Source organism: Pinus tabuliformis, chromosome 3_1, assembly GCF_031772625.1.
Source record: "Pinus tabuliformis cultivar Carrire ecotype Pingquan chromosome 3_1, CPIR1, whole genome shotgun sequence".
In the NCBI taxonomy this organism is placed as follows: domain Eukaryota; kingdom Viridiplantae; phylum Streptophyta; class Pinopsida; order Pinales; family Pinaceae; genus Pinus; species Pinus tabuliformis.
In genome coordinates, this window is record NC_142301.1 from 339141243 (window position 1) to 339162636 (window position 21394).

Sequence of the window (21394 nt, forward strand, 5' to 3'; positions counted from 1 at the left end):
ATAACTGAAAAAGTCCATCCGAGCATTTGTCACTTCGGGCTCGTTAAAACATCGAAGGAGACTAGAGTCATCTTTAGCTTTTTCTCGACTCTTAAAAAGTGAAAAAGCAAGTTGTGTCTAAAAGCGTCTAATAAAATTCATTCAATTCGGAAACACAAATTTCCCCTTTTAATATTTTGGTTGATTGAGTAATCCGCAATCGTGGAAGAAAGTCAATTGAAACCCTGTCGTTCGCGGAGGCTTACGAGTCAACCGTCTTTGTCTCCGGAATCGAAAACAGTACGGACAAAGCGGACTCGTTTAACCGGTTCAAAATCTCCTATAAAAGTTAGAACAAGTGTTCCAACTGCATCTGAGGTTCCGGTTACTCCAAACATTTCTGGAAACCCTGCCTCTATAGAAGAAGTTCAACAGCCACAGAAGGACAGTAATACTGATCCTAGTCTGGGGGAAAATACTTGTGTAACTGAACCAGTTCCATCTGTAACCGGTCCAGAGAGTTTTGTTCCTCAAACAACTGTCGCTGTCGAAACAACCATTTCTTCGGCACCAGAAATATTTTACGGACCTGACGGTCTTCCTCTTCCACCGGGTTTGATTGCGATAGAGGAAATTGCAGAGGATCCGCAAGTAAGTACTCCAACCCATTTTGGAGTCGGGGTCACTCTATTTCCTTCAGCAGAAGTTAATCCACCACAAGTGGAAGTTCCTGTAGAATCGCTAGGCAATCTATTGGATAGACTTAAGATGTCTGAACAACCGTCATCATCCAGGACTATGTCAAATGACACAGCGACAACAGAAGCCCCTGCCGTCACTCCGACGATGTTTGCCGGCATACCAGTTGTCCCGACTAACTCACAACAGCTAGAAGGAGTCCACCAAGGGACTATTTCGACAGTATGGTCTGTTCCAGTTTGTTCATCTGGAATAATACCCGGCAACTCTTACGTTGAGACTCGACAGATCGACCCTCATGCAGGTCAATTTGGGCCATCCAATCCTCAAGGACTAACAATCCCTCTGAGTTCCAGATTGCTACCGTATGGGGGGCAGTATGCCCTTTCATTACCTCCTCCGGGAGGATATCCATATGGCAGTTCTCAACAGTATTCAGGTTATACTGGAATTGCATCAAGTAGTTGGGTACCTATGCTACCTCAACAACCAAGGGTTGTATATTCTATGCAACAGTGTGTACCTATGACGAACATCCCAACAACAGGGAGATACAAATGAAGTAGAAGGTTGGGAGGAAACTCTGGTATCATCTAGTTTTTGATTCGATTGTTCAAGAATTATGGTGCCTTGAACGACAAAGGTCGAGAAAAACCATACCGGCAAGCCAATTGTCAGTCCTGGAAGGGACAATGTGGCCATATGAGGTGCACCAACATCTCCCCAAGAGGAGAAAGGACTAGGACTTCCCCCAAGGGGAAATCCTTGGTTGGTGGACTCCATTTTCTCAACCTAAGACCAACGAGGGAACAATGACATTATTCCGATTAAAATAAATTTTAGACACTTTGACACAACTTGCTTTTTCACTTTTTAAGAGTCGAGAAAAAGCTAAAGATGACTCTAGTCGCCTTCGATTTTTAATGGGCTTGAAGTGACAAGTGCTCAGATGGACCTTTTCCTTTAAGAAGTCTGAAAAGGAATGAAAGGGACTGCTCTGGAAATCTAGACAGAGGGATTACCAAACCAATCGCAAAACTGCAGAATACTTTTTACGGTATGGCAGCCAATCTTCCCGAATGTTGTGTTCAGTGCATTGTGATCGATAGGGCGGCAGACACGGCTTCCTAAGGATAAAGGATATAGCCTAGTGTGGTCTCCCAATATATACTCGATGGTACTTGGGAGCACAAGTAAATATTGGCACTTGTCGTCTCAAAGAGGAGGAATCACCCAACCTACGATGAAACCGACAGTTACCAGGCTTTACGACGCCAGAATACGTCTCTAGCCTAGACTTCTAGATGTTGTGCGTTAGGTTCCAAAGCGTTTTTATGTTCATTAAATTTATTTTACAGTTGATCTTTCTTAAGAAATTTTCCTTTCAGGTTCACCACGTGATGTAGATATACAATTCCTAAAATGCAACCTAAGATGATAAACAATCGTTTAATCTTCTTTTTGCAATGAAAATCCTAGCTACTAAGGAAAGAGAAATGAAATCCTTTCAACATAGAGCAGAGAGCACACACTAGATGCACTGTCCTAAATCAAAATCAACAAGCAGTCTAAATGAAAATGCACGTGCATGTATTTGTTTTCCGCTTTCTTAATGTGTGAATGACAAAAATAATGCTAAATACAAATCTGAACTATTCTTTCTTTCAAAGCGACAATACTAACGATTTTCTTTTCAAAAACGAAAACGAGACAAGACGACACTTTCACGATTTTGAATTGAAAACTGCTTTCCACACTTGAAATACTACTAATTCAGATCAAATACAAGAGTAATAGTATAATCAACTATCAATAACAATGAGATTCTTGTCTTTGACTGAAAACGACACTTGCAACACTTCCAAATCAAAAGACGACAGTTTGATTAAGCTACTTATTTGTAAAAGAGAACTATAAATGGTGCACAATACATAAAAAAATTCACAATTCTTTGTACAATAGAGGTTGGATGATGCAAAGAATGGGGTTTCAACAGTGGTCTACTGATCACAGACAACAAAACTCCTGAATAAAACTGAAGATAGTGAAGAAAAAACCAAAATCTAGAGGCAGATCTAGTCTTGTCTGATCATCGCACCTGCAACATAGGGAAACAGGGATGCATCCCACCTACTGCACACAGGAGGTGCGATGCATCCAGATTTCCTAAAGGAGAGGGTGTGATGGTCAAGGAACGAGATTTTAATTTGGTTTTTGGTCACAGTTTGCAGTTTAGTCCAGGGATTTAGGCCGAGCAAATGATAGTCAATAACTACAAAGTATAGGGCTGATCTAATGAGGTTACTCAAGCTACCTCTAGGGCACTTAGGATGTTTGCAAGTCAATTGTTCAGTTCATAAACAAACCCGAAGATTGACTGAAGCAACGTTGATCTACTTTTCACTTGCATAGAAAATGTAGTTCGAAGGCTAGTTGGCTTGACTTCAGGCTCTGTCTGTGGTTTATGAATCAAACAAATAGAGACAAGAAATCAAACTAATCGCTCCCCAGTGGAGTCGCCATTTTGTTATCGGGAAATCTAGTGTCTATGCAGAGCTACTAGTCCCACTAAGACAGGTAGCTATCTTAGAAACAAACAGATTAAAATCACTTGTTTTTCCTTCACGAGAGAGAGATGGGAAAGAAGTAGAGAGTACCAAACTCAGTCTTCCGCTTGGCTCCTTGCTTGTTTCCTTTCCCCTTTGACAGAATCTCACCACTGCTTCCTTACTTGTCCAGCTTCAAAGAGCACCTGTAGATTCACAGCAACATAATACCATCAAAGCATAGAGATCTTTCACTGTAAACAATATAGGATCAGATATATATTGGCCATACAAATGCATATAACAAACATAATATTCAGAGATACACAAGAATATGGAGGAAAACTTAAATAGCTTTATTAGTAAAAGTCATAGAAGAGAGGATTACAACCACTTTGTCTGACCCAGTGCCATCCTCCCAACTTGGAAGCCCTCTTCACCTCACACAAAGCAAGATCGCCCAACAATGTCTTCAAAGAGAAACCAACAACACCTATTTACCAAATTCCAACCTTTGGATCTCTTGGATGAGGGATCCATTTATAGATATTTGCATGGAGGTGAGTCAGCTTCTGGGATTTTGATTAGTGTCATCTACTGATAGTTCCTGGTTCCACATGGAGATTTTAGATCTCTTACTCATCCCTGGGTGAGCTCAGAGAGGCAAGTGTAAAATGAGCAGTTTCTAGAAGATTCTCTGGGTTTCCACCTAGCAAACTGCTTGTGCCATTTGTCTGCTCTCGCTCATCGCACCCTATGAAATGGATTTCCAGTATGCATCGCACTTTTGGCATGTGGCAGGGGAGATGCATCGCACCTTTAGCACTGGGCAGTCTGTATGGTCCTGCTTTGACCAGTTCTGAGTATATTTTCATGGAAAACTTCTGGGAGGTGATGTAATCAGCTAAATTTGCTCCTTTAGGGTATGAAACAACACTTTTAGGGACTTAGAAGCCCTTGATTTTTGGACATATGTGATTGGGGTTGTAGTGCCCAAATATGTCTATAACAGTGTGTTATGAAACCAGCTCACAAAAATATAGAAAGATAGATCAACACCTTAGAATTTAGCCTCTTCAAGGGGGCAACCTCCTTTACATTACACAAATGAATGATTCCTTGATGATTCAAATGAAAAAACCTCCTTTCTATATATAGGAGTCTAAGGAGTCACAATATAACCCAGCCGCCCTAAAATTAATAATATAAAGCCACAAAAATAACAATAGAGGGATTCTATGGGGCACAACAATAATAATATGGGGATAATAGGGGCACAACAATATTAATAAGAGATACAACTACAATAAAAAATGGGGTAATCACTAGTATTATAGGGACCTAACATGCCCCTCTCCTTCAAAAAAGTGTTGTCCTCAACGCTTGAGTAGTTCTAGATGCTTCTGTATAAAATTCTCATCCTCCCATGTGGAATCTTCAGTGGATAAGTTCTTCCACTTGATGAGATAGTTCGAAATTGATCAATTTCGTAGCTGTTGAGTTCTTTCTTTTGTGACTGCTTCCAGTTCCAACATAATTTTTCCTTCCTCGTCAAGTTCTGGCAATATTGTTTGAACTGGGAGCTTGTCACCTATAACCTTCTTTAAACATGAAACATGAAAAACTGGGTGCACTCGAGAAGCTGCAGGAAGCTCCAATTTGTATGCCATAGTACCAATATTTTGCAACACCTTGTAGGAACCATAATACTTTAGTGATAATTTATTATCCTTCTTAGCTTTGTTGAGGGACATTTGTTTATATGGTTGTAGCCATAGGAATACCCAATCACCTACATCAAAACTTCTTTCACTGCGATGTTGATCTGCCTATTGTTTCATTCTATTCTGCGCCAACACAAGGTTATCCTTTAAGAGTTGGAGGACTTGTTGTTGATGCTCGATGTGATGTTCCATTGCTTGAACCTTAGAATTTTTTTTTAAATATGATGTGATGGATGGTGGCTGATATCCATAAAGTGCCATAAATGGGGTCTATTTTGTTGCTGTATGGAAGGATGTGTTATACCACCATTCAGCCAGAGGTAACCATTTGACCCATTGTGTCTGTTTATTAGATACAAAGCAACAAAGATATCCTTCCAAACATTTGTTTACTATCTCAGTTTTCCCATCAGATTGAGGATGATAAGATGAGCTATGAGCTAACTGAGTACCGAGACAAGAAAATAATTCTGTCCAAAAATTTCCAGTGAAAGTGGGATCTCTGTCACTTACAATAATCTTTGGGTTTCCATGTAGCTTTTGAATTGTTTCCATAAATGCAGTAGAAATTGTACTGGCTTTAAATGGATGTGATAATGCACAAAAGTGTGCATACTTGGTAAGTTTTTCAACTACCACCATGATGACACTCTTTCCCTCAGACTTGGGTAAACCTGTGATAAAATCCATTAAAACCTCCTCCCAACGTTGGCTTGGAATGGATAAAGGTTGTAATAGACCCGGGGTCTTAATTGTTTCAACTTTATTTTTTTGGCAAACCAAACATTCCACCAAAAACTTTTGAATATCTGATTTAAGGCCATCCCAAAAAAATTCCTTCTTAACCCTGTGGTAAGTTTTTAAAAATCCTGAGTGCCCTCCTAAGGGAGAAGTGTGCAATTCCATAAGAATCTTTTGCTTAAGTTGGGAATTCTTACAGAGGTATAAGCGATCTGTGTACCATAATGAATCATTTTGCCAGCTAAATGTATCAGATGTACTGGAATCTTGTTGTAACTTTCGAATAAGTTACCACACTTCATCATTCTTCCATTCCTCCCTTGCTTCGTTTATCCAATCTGGTTGGATAATAGAAATGGCGCACAACAATGCTTCCACATCCTCATCCTTTCTTGAGAGTGCATCTGCCACCAAATTTTGCTTCCCTTTTTTGTAGATGATTTCAAAGTCATAACCCAACATCTTTGTGACCCACTTTTGTTGCTCTTCAGAGGATAATCTTTGTTCTAAAAAGTATTTAAGGCTATCATGATCCGTTTTTACCTTGAAGTGTCTTCCCATTAGGTAGGGTCACCATTTCTTAAGTGCATGTAGTATTGCCAACATTTCCTTCTCATAAATAGCTTTGTGTAAAAACTTTCCCTTGATTGGACAACTTTCAAAAGCAATGGGTCTTTCATCTTGCATTAAAACAACACCAATTCCATTTCCTGAAGCATCACATTCCACAATAAAGGTTTTTGTGAAGTCCGGTGTAGCTAAGACAGGTGCTTGGCACATTGCCTTTTTAAGATGTTCGAAGCCCTTTGTTTCTTCTGGAGTCCATGAAAATGCATCTTTCTTCAATAATGTTGTTAGAGGTGCTGCTATTCTCCCATAATTCTTAACAAACTTGTGATAATACCCTGTCAACCCAAGAAATCCTCACAGATGCTTTATGGATGTGGGGATTTTCCATTCCTTAATGGCTTTAATTTTTCTGGGGTCTACCTTAACTCCTTCATGAGATACAATATGACCCAGATATTCCACCTCTTGTACTCCAAAGAAACATTTGGATCTCTTTGCATATAATTGTTTCTCTTCCAATAGTTGTAGCACCCTATCAACATGTTCAACATGATCCTTCCAAGACTTCTTGTAGATTAGTATATCATCAAAAAATATTAACACAAATTTTCTAAGGAAGGGTTTGAAAATGGAATTCATCAAAGCTTGAAACATAGAAGGTGCATTTGTAAGGCCAAAAGGCATGACCAAAAATTCATAATGACCCTCATGAGTTCTAAATGTTGTTTTTGAAATGTCTTTTGTCTTCATTCTGATTTGATGATATCTTGAACGAAGATCCAACTTGGTGAAGTAAATTGATCCATGCAATTCATCCAATAATTCATCAATGACAGAAATGGGAAACTTATCTTTAATAGTGAGCTTGTTGAGCTCCCTATAATCCAGACACGTGCCATGATCCATCCTTCTTGTGTACCAATACTACTGGAGCAAAGAAAGAACTTTGACTAGGTTGAATTATACCAGCCTCTAGCATTTCTGCAACGATACATTCAATTTCACTCTTGTGGGCATAGGGATATCTGTACGGCCTGATGTTTGCAAGAACACTTCCTAGAATCAGATGAATAGCATGATCATGATAACGAATAGGTGGGAGACCTTTGGGAGTCTCAAATACCTTGGAATGATTGTCCAAGACTTTTTGGAGATCTGGAGAAATAGATGATTTCGATGTGGAAACATCTAGCGAACATAATTGTGCAATTACACCTCTTTGTTCCTATTTTAGAAGCTTTGTCATAATGTTAGAGCTGGTTATCTTTCCTGGTTTCCCTGCAATACCCCTTAATTCAACTTCCTTTCCTTCCACAAAAAATTTCATGAAACATTCTTGAAAATTAAAAGCTATTGTACCCAAGGATTGTAGCCATTGGAATCCTAGTACAACATCAACACCTCCCATTGGAATGGAAAGCAATGGGCTAGTCAATACATATTCTCCCATGGATAGCTTGATATTATGGTGCTTTTGTTCCTCCATTTGCAACCATCACTTGACACTCTGGTGCTGGATATAGGAAGCAATTCAATTCTTTTGCTACCTTACAATGAATAAAATTGTGTGTACTTCCTGAATCAATCAACACTATTACCTTTTTCTTCTTGATTTGTCCTTCTATCTTGATGGTTTGAGGAGTGGTAATTCCAGCCAATGCATTACAAGATATGGTTGGATTCATTTCTTCTTTATCTAGGCTTTGTTCCTGGAGTATATCCTCTTCTTTTGACCTTTCTTTCTCCTTTTCTTCTTCCTCTTCACAATCTATGTAGAATAATTTCTTCTCAGCACACTTATGACCTTTAGTGTATTTTCTATCACAACTGTAATGAAGCCCTTTTGCTATTTTTCTTCCAATTTTTGTGGTGTCAACCTTATAGGTTGTGGAAGACTAGGGGCAACAACACTTCCATCTTTATAGTTGTGAGTGGTATGCTTCCTGGTTGCCATAATTTTGCTTTCCATTTTTCTTGCTAATCTGAATGCCTTCTCTAATGAATTAGGTTCCCAAAGGCGAACATCATGTTGGATATTATCCTTTAAAGTCCCTATGAACACATCAATCCTATGCTCCTCTGGAATATTTTTTACCCTTATGTTCAATTTTTGGAACTCCTCAATGTGCTCCATTATTGAACCCTTTTGTTTGAGACTTATCAATTGGCTAAAAAAAGTGTTGCTTTTTGTATCCTCATAATGTGCTGTCAATTATTTCGTAAAAATTGCACAAGTGATAATTTGTTTACGAGAGCAAAGCCATTGATACCATATAAACTGATTTGGTTCCAAATGTAAAGTTGCAATACGTACCTTTTGTGTGTTTTGCACATTATTGAGATCGAAAAATTGCTCCATCTATAATATCCATGTTGCGGATCCTTGCCATCAAACTTCCTCATATCGATTTTTGGAATATGGTGGGCCTTCAATCCAACATTAGATTCTATGAAATCATGATTAACATTTCTTTTGTTCGCCTCATGAGTTTCCTTTACTACTCTTTCACCATTAGTAAGTATTTCTTATAGAAAATTTGTCAAATATGTCTTCAAATATGCCATGCCTGTCTTCAAATTTGTGTTCAAATCTATCTTCAAATTGTCCATCTTAGCTTCCATACCATTCATCTTAGCTTCCACACCATTTATCTTAGCTTATGTTAGCTTTTGTGAGAGTGACATTTGTTGCTCTTGGTCTTGTAATTTTGATATATCATGTAGCATTTCTTCCTTTTCTTCATGAGTCATGCTAGAGCTTTCAGGTTGCTTACTAGGTGTTTGCATTTTCTTTCCTTAGGGAATCAGTTACCGATAATAATGCTCTAATATGCTCTTTGAATTCCTTCAAAATAATTTTTCAAACCAAGCTTAAGCAAGAATTTAAAAAAATCTACACACCTTTTTTCACTTTGTAGGAACTCGATATTGCCTCTGATGTATCTCTCTAGTTTCGGATCATCCAGCTTTGAAATTGCAACCTACAGTAGCCCTCTGTGTCCTCTTTCTAATGCCACCAGTCTTATCCAAATTGGATTCTCCAAGGAAGAGTTATGCCAAATCTCCCACAGTGACCTGATTATAGACTAGTTCAGTAGAGCGAACTTGTACGACGTGCCACGTGTCCCTGTTTCGACCTTTTGGTCTGAAAAATATACAAAAGAAACTATAGTCTGTCCTCTTCTTGTACCTTCTTATGAAATTTCAATCCAATGCTCAGAGAGAACGTTATGACGATTTTCCCCAGGTCACCTGTTTGGAATGTAATTCAGGAGTCTGCAAAAAGACTAACTTCCTCAGATCATATCTCCGCAAATATAGCACAAAAAGCTCTGAAATTCGGACCCGAGGTTCAGTGCGATTTCGTCTCAAATGGTTTTTTGTTTTCGCTTCTGAAACATCGCAGAAAAAAGTTATAGCGAAAATACCACGATGACCTATTTGGAGCAACGAATCCCTATAATCCAAAAGCTCTGATACCAAATGTTATGAAACCAGCTCACAAAAAGATAGAAAGATAGATCAACACCTTATAATCCAGCCTCTTCGAGGGGGAAACCTCCTTTACATTACACAAATGAATGATTCCTTGATGATTCAAATGACAAAACATACTTTCTATATATAGGAGTCTAAGGAGTCACAATATAACCCAGCCGCCCTAATAATAATAATAATATAAAGGCACAAAAATAACAATAGAGGGATTCTATGGGGCACAGTAATAATAATATTGGGACAATAGGGGCACAATAATATTAATAAGGGATACAAATACAATAGTAATGGGGTAATCACTAGTATTATAGGGACCTAACATAGTGTAGGATGCAACACTTCAGAATAATTTTTTTGGTAGTGATGTCAATACTTGTATGGTGACATGGGGTTGGAGTTGGCCTGTCAAAGCTCATTGGTCTACTTTGGAGCTTCTGTAGGGTGATGCCTTAGATGCTTTGGAGTACGAGGGCATGATTTGATATTTATTTTACATTGAAGAAGATTTGGAGACTAGATACTGCAGAAAAACCCCCTGTTCTGAATAGCGAAGCGCATGCCACTGAAGAAAGTAACAGAAAATAGATAATTTTGAAACTCAAATCACATCACTAAATATTACTCTTTGAAACAGGAAATAACTAAAAATTTCAAACACTACTATTCACTTTTCCTTTAGTATAGAAGGTACAATGAATTTGGAAACATGTACAACAATGTCTCAACTTTTTAAACTCCTAATCCTAATGCACCTTCCTTGCATGGACAGACAAGACAATTAAAGTTTGCCTCTACTGAATATGATATGAGATATGCAAACATGCTTCCTTAGCTAAGGCTGAGAATTAATAACTAGGGAAGTGCTCCTTTTAACTGTGCATGCAAAAACTAAATAAAGCAAAGAGTTATGCTACTCCAGGTGCCAGAAACAAATCCACTGCCTAAGGTAAGTGCTTTGCCCAGAACAAGATATTAAGGACTCAGAAACTTTGTTTCTTCCTTCAAGAGAGGTGTATGCCAAATAGAACTAAGCTATCTTGCACTATCCTCCAAATTCATTCACCTTTAACATAAATCTTGTGCCCAGAAAAATATAAGAGACTAATATCCAACAGAATGCGCTGACCATCCAGAGACCCTTGTGCCCAAATAGAGAGATAATAAGGGAATGTCAACTAGGGTGGAATATTTCACCACCGAAATTGACAAGAGATAGAAGGGGTCAAAAACTATCATACCTAATGCTCAAAAACAAATGAATTAATCCACACTTGGTGATCCAAAATGAATTGAATCCTTCTCTATTTATAGATTTTCCATAGGGGTTTCATATTCTTAAGTGATTGAGTAAACCTTACTCCAAAACCCGAATTTGGGTTTTCTAAGCCCACTTTCCCCAAAAATTGCCCAACAATGGGTATTTTGGGGTTCTCTCCCCTTTATGGAGGACTATAGCCTTCGGGGATGGATAGGATATTACTTCCCATTCATCCTCAATTTGTAGAGGACGTTACATCGCACCTAATAAAAGAAATAGTGCTTTAGTTTAGGAGGTAATAACTAAATGCTTATTTCTTTCCACACGGGACATACATCTTGCAAAAATGATCACGAGGCACAAATACTACAAAAGGACTAAATCTTACTAGCATTTTCATAGTCCAAGAATAAAAACCCTTTCACGTGAAACAAGGCCAGTACCACATACTACAAGCACAAATGACAGATTCAAAAACAATATACTTATTCAATGAAAGAATGATGAATCCTATTAGAACACTTTAAATTGAATAGCTCTTGAGTTGCAGTGTCAATAAAAATTTCTCAAGTTGGATCATAATGAAGTACTCAATGTTGTTTTGGGTCCAATTTGGGGAAAAGGGAGGAGCTCTTTGTGACAATGGGATGATCAAGATTTTCAGAAGGGAGCTCTAGTATACTTTTCAACATACAAGCCATTCATTATAGTGGAGGAGATATAGAGAAGCTTTTAATAAGGACCTTTCGAAGATCAATTTGGAGGAAAATCCATTTTCAAAGCTTAAACATAGTTCTAGATTCAAACAAGAGTAGTCATTCTTCAGAACAATTATTAATTCCCAAGAAATTGGAGCCAAGCTAACATGTTGACCATTTATTCTTCTACTGGACAAGGAAGCATTTATGAAAATTCCTTGGCCCTTTGATCCAGTATTTGATGTAAATATCTTGATTAGAAATGTAATAAGAGATGCAGTTTATATTAAGAAAAAGGGAAAAGTAGAGGGCTAGTTAATAATTGTGTTTAAAAAACTCTCAATAGAATCCTAACATATTTGAAATGGAAAAGGTTAACTCCATGGTTGTTTTTTTCTTTAGAAACTCTGTTAATTTCCATGATTGAAGCATGTATTCATGCCTTGAAAGAAGCTTACAAATTCTTTTGATATTGGTTGAAGCAAAGAAAATGTGCAAAGTTACACTCACATAGAGGTATGGAAAAAAAGTATGTGGAGCTTGTTGTCCTAGATTCCACACAAAGAATGGACAAAAGGTGAAAAAAACAAGTCAAAAGGTATGTGTATATTTTGTCATGTAGAGGTAGGTGTTAACTCCACACTCTACAACGAAGGCTTTGTAGCACAAGTGACACAAAGGTTTGCATGCAGAACTTTGGATTAAAAGGACTGGAGCTTGATGCTACATGTCCACTATTACCCCTCTTTCTGTATGAGTTATAGGATATAAAAATAATGAGATACGGGAGATATAGAGTAGATACTATTGTTATTAAAATTTTAATAAAAAATATTACTATGTCTTCCTCGACATAAAAAAACATCTTCCATAAAATATTTTCTCCATGAACCTGATTTAAAATGAATCTCTTCCAATGACATGCCCAACCACAAATAGAAACAATGCTATTGGGCCAATTTCAGTTTAGAAAATTCACAATTAGTTTCAATTGTAAGATCGCCTATTTTCAATTTAGATTTCAGTTACAAGCAGTGAAACAAGACTCACCGATCAATTACGATTAATCATGAGTCGGAATATGCTGGCTCTCCAAACGATCTAATCCAAATCTTTGCGAGTCAAACTCACGTTGACCAAGTTTAACTCATGGTCAACGCAAGTTTGACTTGCGACTTGCCGATTAAATATGATTCCTGCGATTGATTCCAATTTATTTGAATTTTGGCCTTGACTCGATGAGAACAAGTTTTTCAAGTTTAGGTATGACGCATTGCTAAAAAAATAAATGTTGGTCATTCTAAAATTTATTTCTCATTTCTCAGGCCCATAACTCATACATTGAGACCTTCAATAATCAATCACTGCTCTCTATTACATAGTCCAGACTCCATATCGGGGAGCTGCCAGTGTGACCCTAAGTCCTGCATACTCCATATCGGGCATTTGCCAGCGTGTGCTCTATCAATAGTCCATACTGACCCTCGGGTAGTCACGCGTCACCTTCAATGTGTGTTACCTTTAGTCTTAGCCACTTCACTATTCAAAAATCGAGGTACATTGTCACTTGTCGTAAATAATAGGTATATTACTATATTGAAGTTTCAATGTCTTTTTCAATGGCAAGTTTCAAGTTTCATTGTTTAGCGATCGAATTTTCCGTGTATTCCTTTGGTTATGACTTTTCAACCCTATAAATGGGGCTTAAATAGATTTTTAAAATGCACTAAGAAATGGTTTCATACCAGCCACCATCCAAGTCATCAAGCATTACTTCCTTGGTCGATGTCTTGCCGACTCCAAAGGCTTTAACCATGCATTCACAACTTTGGGTATTTTTGTTCTTCCAGAATCTGTTATTGATGTATTGGTGCAGTTGTCTTATGCTAAACGAACTTGCAAATTCAAGATTACAATGCAATATATGTTGATAATATTTCCTTTAGGTAGAATTTCCTCATATATACCTAATCGTGTTTCAAGGTCATAATGATATATTAGGTCGCAATGTGCTTGTGTTGCTAGACAAACTCCTCTTTGATCCTTAACAAAACCTCAAATTCTTTAAAACCAACCCTCTTTTTTGCGAAGTTATATATGGCATTTTTAATTTTAATTTTTTATTGTCTTTTACAGGAGCCAAATTAAATAGAATGCATAACTCCAAATCTAATCAGAAGCTGCAATTTAAACACAAATTCCAAACAACAACAATTCCAAGGGAGAAGGACTTTGGTTGGGCATATTGTGACAAGATTCTTGGAGACCCCAAGCTCCTTTGTAAATTTTTCATAGCGAAATGTAGTGGAGGCATTTATAGATTCAAGTACCACCTTGCAAAAATAACTGTCCATGATATAGGTCTCTGCAAAAATGTTGATGAAAATGTCAAACACTAAGCAAAATTGGCCATTGATATGTTGAGTCAGCATAATGCAAAGAAAGAAAAGAGAAACAAAGAAATAGGAACTCCTTGAGTTGAAAATTTTTCTCCCACTACCCCATTGTCATCTCCCTTTGTTGAATCCTTAATGTAGCTCCCAAGTTTCCCACACATGCCTCCAAGTACAAGTCAAACTCAAGGCCAAATGAATCCTCCTACATTCAACATTGGAGGTGGAAACATAAACACCTTTTTTCTCCCCGCACAAAACTCGGTTCCCAACCTACCTTGGATACCACTGGTTGGAATAAAAATATCCATAGCCAAGAAAGGAAGGCCATTGCTAACTTTTGGTACTATTCTGACATACCTTTCCACTGTGCCATAAGTCCTTATTGGCAAGCTATGATTAATGCATTTGATGTTGCAGGTCCAGGGTTCAAAGCCCCTTCATTAGAGAGCATTAGGACAAATTTTCTATTAAAAAGTGTTGAAGATGTCATGCTTGTGCCATCCGAGTTTCGTTCATCATGGGTAGAAATAGGGTGCACCATCATGAGTGATGGATGGACAGATCAAAGGAATATAACTTTAATAAAGCTCCTTGTATCTTTTCTAGTAGGTACAATGTTTCTCAAATCAGTGGATGCCTCAGACAAGGTTAGTACTGCACAAATTATTTGTGAAATGATGGAGGAAGTCATTCAAGAAGTGGGAGAAGAACATGTTGTAAAAATTGTCATTGACAATGCAACTAATTATATGGTTGCTGGTAGACTTTTTGAGATTAGGCACCCATTATTTTTTGGACCTATTGTGTTGCCCATTGCATAGATTTAATGCTTTAGTACAATGGTAAGCTTCATTGGATACATGAGGTTGTTGAGAAGGAAAAATCCATAGCCAAATACCTATACAACCACACTATTGTCCTAAACACCATGAGAAAATACACTGAAGGTAAAGAAATTGTTTGACCTACAGTGACTAGATTTGCAACAAATTTCATATCTTTGCAATTTGTGGTTGAGAAAAAGATAAATCTAAAGAGGATGTTCTTGGGACCTGAGTGGATGGCATCTAAACATTCCAAGACCCTTGAAGGCATTGAAGTTGTTGCACTTGTGTTTAATGATGGTTTCTGGAAAGATGCTGAAGAGATTATTGTTGTGATGGAGTCCCTTGTTAGAGTTCTCAGGTACTTCAAGTCTTTTAAATTTTTCATGTTTTAAATTTCATTTCAAGCTTCTTTTTATTTTCAATGTTTCATATTTATTTAAATTTGAAAGCTTGAACTTTTAGGATGGTTGATGGTGACAAACCCGCTATGTGTTACATTTATGAGGCGATGGCTCTTGCAAAGGAGTCCATCAAAAGAAGATATGGGGATGAGGATGCAAAGTATATGATTCTTTGGGACATTATTGATGCACGTTGGGATAGGAAATTGCATTCCCCCTTACATGCTACTAGGTAGTTCTTAAACCCACAATATTTTTATGACAAGAGCAAATTTAATGAGGATGGGGAGGTTTGCAGAGGACTTGTGACATGCATGGAAAGGTGCTTGTTATAGACATATTTGGGCACATCAACCCCAAACTTATATGTCGATAAACTAGGGCTGATCAACCCCTAAAAGAGTTGTTTCATACCCTAAAAGAGCTTAGTCATCTGATTACATCATTCCCCAAAAGTTCCACTTGAGAAACCATCTAGAAATGGCCTAAACTGAACCATACTGACTGCTCCACTAGCAAAGTGTGATGCATACTGAGTGGTACACTGCCAGGGTGTGATGCATACTGTTTGGGCCTTCTATAGGGTGCGATGGGCGAGGATGGACAAATTGTTGAGACAGTTTGTTAGGTGGTTGCTCATGGAATCTTCTAGAAACTTCTCTTATGCCACTTGCCTCTCTGAATTCGCCAAGGGATGAGTAAGAGATCCAAGAAATCTCCAAGTGGAACCAATTGTAACAAGTGGAATGACACTAATCAAAACCCCAGAGATGACTCACACCCTTGCACACATCTATAAATGGATCCCTCATCCAAGAGATTCAGAGGCTGGAATATTGTGAATTGTAAGGAAGTGCTGATAGTCTGTAATTGAGGAAAAAACATTGTATTGTTGGTGTGATCTTGCTATTTCATGAGGTGAAGAGGGATTGAAGTTGGGAGGATGATGCTGGATCAGAAAACTGGGTTGTAATTCTCCCTTCTATTAATAAAGTTCTTCAAGTTTTCTTCCATATGTTTGTGCGATTGTGAATGTTATCATTTGTGAATGCTATCATTTGTTCATTATATATCTGATTCTATAATGTTTATGTTGTAATAGATCACGATGCTTTGACGGTTCTTTGCTGCTATACTTGTGCAGGTACTCTCCAAGCGGGTTAAGTATGGGGAGGAGTTGCAAGCTTTGTCAAGGGAGAGAGAGATCAAACAAGGGATTAAGCGGAAGTTCCAGGTTGGTTCCATGATCTTTCTCTTATCTATTACACATAGAGGAAATCGTTGAATTGCTTTAAACTGTTGTTTCTAGGGTAGCTGCCAAACCTAGAGGGCTATTCGTTCGACAAGACACTAGTTTTCCTAGAAACAATGCTTCCCTGATCTAGAATTTCAAAGTCATGTATTTTCCCAACTATAGGATTATAGAGCACCAGCTAAATTATTTTCCTATACCAGTGCTATACGTGAAAGGTCTAAGATGTTTCCGGGTACCCTTTGAGGTTTGAAGGCTTCATCAATTCATTAAATTTGTTTAAATTTTATTTTGTATGTTAAATGTTTTATTAAATTTTGTTGTCTTTTTAAGTTTTTAGTATTTAGTACGTCTACACACGAACCCTTGCCACTTTCTAGGTATTTGGTGGCAAAACTTTTGTAGTGATACGCCAGATTTGAAGAGATTTGCCATTCGAATCTTAAACCAAGCATGCAGTGCTTCAAGTTGTGAGTGCAACTGGAGCATGTTTGAGAAAATACATTCTAAGAAGCGCAACCGATTGACACAAAAGTGCTTAAATGACCTTGTATTTTTCCATTACAATCTACGACTTCGCAATAAGAAAATACTAGGTGAGAGCTTGAATTTGAAGGTTTCATAATTTGATTTGCAATTTAAAGTTCAAACTTTAAAGTTCAAAGTCAAACTTAAATTCACATTTCAATGTATCATGATAATGATAGGTTTGGATCATTCACCAATAGACCTTGAAGAGATAGATTTGCAAACTACAAATGCAGCAGATTGGGTCCAATTAGAGGAGGCTCCTCTTTTAAGCCTATATGTCTTGAAGAACTTTGAGATTCAAGAAAGCGAAAGAGTGGGAGGAATCGCTTCTAGTTCTCACTCTTAAGAGTCTTATACTCTTAGTTGCTAATTTTTTTCTAATTAGTATGTAGTTGTTTGTAAACTTTTAGAAGCAGTTGCTTCTAGTTCTATGTAGTCACTAGTTAGGAGTCATGACTCAGTACTTTGGATCATGTTTGGACTCATAATATATATGAGATGCTTATTCATTCATGATATTTTGGACATTTATTTAAATTATGAATTTTTTGGACACGGCTTTACTGAATATCAAAGGAATTTTTTTTTTATTTAATAAATATATTTGTATATTTTTATTTATTGAATTCATTGATTTTTTCCCGATTTTCCCCCAATCTAATTAAAACTCTTAGCTCTTTTCCCTCACTAATTTATTGTCTATTCTGAGTTTGGTAACATTGGTTACAAGTTTCATTCTTAACTTATGAGTGCTAAGGTGTGCTAGAGAGTGCCAATGCATGCTGAGGAGTGTTAGGGAGTACTAGGACAACATAAGGGAGCACTAGGTCAAAATGCATGGAAGTGAATGAATATGAGGGTGTGTTAGGGAGTGTCAATCAGTGCTAGTTTTCATGCGAAGGAGTGAGTGACAAGGTATGCTAAGCATGGGTAAGGCATGCCAGGGAATATCAGGGAATTCCAAGAAGTGCTAGAGTGTGCTAGACAATTATGGGGTGTGCTAACATGTGCCAAATAGTGCCAAGGCATGCCTAGTGCTAAGACATGCTAGGAGGTGCAGGGTGCCAGAGTATGCCAATATGCGTCAAGGAGTTTCAAGGGAAAAAAAAGAATAACCAAGATAAAATGAAAGGAAATGAACACATAAGAGGGTTAATAAGTTGAGACTTTATCGTTTTAAAAAGGGGTATGCTAGGCGCACTAATAATATGTTCCAATACCTAGCAAGTGCCAATGTGTGCCAAGTGCTAATGTTTTTCAATGCAATCTTCTGCCAAGGAGTTCCAGGGCATGCTAGGGATTACAGGGAATGCCAACACATGATAGGGGAGTGTTATTATATTCTATGGCATGCCAACATGTGCTTGGGTGTCCTACTCATGGCAAGATGTTCTAGGTACAAAGATGTTCCAAGACATGTGAGGTGCCAAGGAATGTTAGTGTACTATTCCAAAGCATATTAAGTTGTACCATGAGTGTTGAGGAGTGCTAGGTCTCTCTCATTAATAGAATTGATAGAGCTTGACTATGTATTAAATAATATAGTTCCTACACACACTAGTGGAACTTTATTTAAAGGAAATTTGCTAGATAATAAACCTAATAGAGATGAATCATGTGTTGACTCATAGGAAGACTATATTCTTATGACTTGAGGGAAATGATACACACTAATTACTTCTTAACAAATTGACTGACTATTATAACCACCATGACCTTGGACACATAATGAAAAAGACTCCACAACAATGGTCTTAAATCGTTATATTTTTGAAAAAAATATAGTAACAGGTACATAGTTGTTGGCATTATGATTCTGATATGGCTCTATGTTACAGATGTTGTACTTGATGGCAACACCCTCAAGTGGCAATGCTCTGATCAGGCTCTCAAAATGTTGAAAATTAAGAAGTACGCAGGAGAACAGTTCAGAAGATGCGTACACGCAGGTACACCGTGAAGGGACCGCGCCCAGTCACGCAGGTCACCCGTTTAGAAGGTGCGTACCCCCAGTTTCACTTACTTCAAGGCAGAGAAGCACATTCACGTGGGGTTTCCTATGTTTGGCCCGTGGTATTTAGCCCGCCGCTCTTGATTCTATGGTTTTGGCCCGTGGTATTGTTATTATTATTGAGCCCCATGTTTTTGGGCCCCTTGTATTGGTTATCTATGGTATTGATCCATGATTTTAGGAGGAGCTTGCCTATATAAAGCAAAGGAGATCACTTGGCTAAGGATCTTTTGCAATTGAATATCTTAAGATCTGAAATATTGGGTTATTGTCTTAAAAGCTTGATCTATATGTAAGTGAAGTTGAAAGCGAATCTGTGAAGGGTGATCTCTCGAGCGCATGATCAGATCTGGGCATCTGACTAACTGTGCCACACTGGTGGACTGCCAATTCGGCCCTAATCAGAAGTACGCAAGTGATTAATGGTGAAAGTGCGTGGGTACGCAGAGGAGCAACAGGAGATCTACACGGGTACGCAGAGCAGAAGAAGTAGATCTGCGTGGGTACGCAGAGCAGAAGAAGCAGAACTGCATGGGTACGCAGCGCGATAGAGGTTTAGGTGCGTACGCACAACAAAAGTACGCGGCGCGATAGTATCTTTGAGTTCGTGGCTTCAGTAACAGTACGCGGCGCGATAGTGTCTCTTGGTGCGTACCTACAGTAATAGTACGCGGCACGATAGTGTCTCTGGGTGCGTACCTACAGTAACAGTAGGCAGCACGTTTGAAGAAGCAGTGCGTGGGTACGCGGTGCAGCAGAAATCTCTCTGCGGGTATACGCAGGGAAGCAGAAGGTGAAGTGTGTAGCGACGCAGGCCACAGAAAGAAAAACTGCATATCTGTCTTAAGATCTTCTGTTGACTGAATTTTTCTGTTGATAAGGTGTTCTGGGTTAGTTCTGTTATTGTTGATCTGGTTACTGCAGTTGACTGTGTAATTTACATGTACTTGATGATCATTTGATGCTTATAGATCCAATTTGAAAATTTATGAGAAGTGGTCCTTGTAAGAAAAGAAGTAGGGGGTTGTAGCTCCCTTCCAGGAAAGACTGGAAAACGAGAGAGAGTTGTAGCTCTCTGCAGGTTGCAGCGTGTGTACTGGTAAAGGACTTCACCAATACAAAATCATTGTAAAAGGAGTTTCTAATTTGAAAGAAGATAGAGACATATTGCAGCAGGTGGTTTTCACCCACATTGGGTTTCCACCTTACATCTGGTGTTCTTTGGTGTGACTATCTGTTTTTCTTGTTCATGCTCATTATTTTATGGTACTGATATGCAAAAATAATTCAAAGTATAAATAAGGAAGATTTGTTAAAATAACTTGATAATACTGATTCACCCCCCCTATCAGTATTATTTCCAACAATTGGTATCAGAGCCAGGTTCTTCGGAGAAGCTTGATCGCTTGAAGGAAGATCATTCATCATGAGCAACTACGAGAGGGAAGCATCAATCAGGCCACCAATTTTTGATGGGACAAACTTCAATTATTGGAAGGTAAGAGTTACTGCCTATCTTCAATCTCTTGGTACAGAAGTTTGGGATATCATAGATACAGGCTACGCTTTTCCTTCAGCTACTCCTACAGATGCGGCCGAAAAGAAGAAATATGAAACAAATGCTAAAGCAGTCAATACTTTGCTGGGATGCTTATCTCAAACAGAATTCGTAAAGGTTATGCAATATAAATCCGCAAAAGAAATATGGGACAAGATTGTCTTGAGCTACGAAGGAGATGAATAGGTAAAGCGTGTTAAACTTCAAACTCTCAGGATTCAGTATGAGAATCTCAGGATGTATAATGATGAAAGTGTGGCTAACTATTTTCTTCGGGTAGATGAGATTGTTAATTGCATGAAAAATTTGGGTGAAGAAATAAAAGAGGCTATTGTGGTTGAAAAAGTTCTAAGATCATTGTCCCCCAAGTTTGAATCTAAAGTGTCTGCAATAGAAGAAAAGGAAAATCTACGAATTCTTACTATGTCTCAGCTTCACGGAATTCTAACTGCTTATGAAATGAGAAATGGAGGTCCTTCAGATAGAAGAGAAGCTGCTTTCAAGGCTTCAGGCAAAGGAGATTATTATGAAGCAAGTCACGTGCCAGAAGAAGAAGAAGAAGAATCAAATTTTGTCAGAAATCTTCAAAGGGGCTCTGGAAGGTTCAGAGGTAAGTTACCTTTTAAATGCTTTGCTTGTGGAAGAGTAGGTCATTATGCTGCAAAATGTCCTTATAAGGATAAAGGAAAGGAACCTGCTAGATGG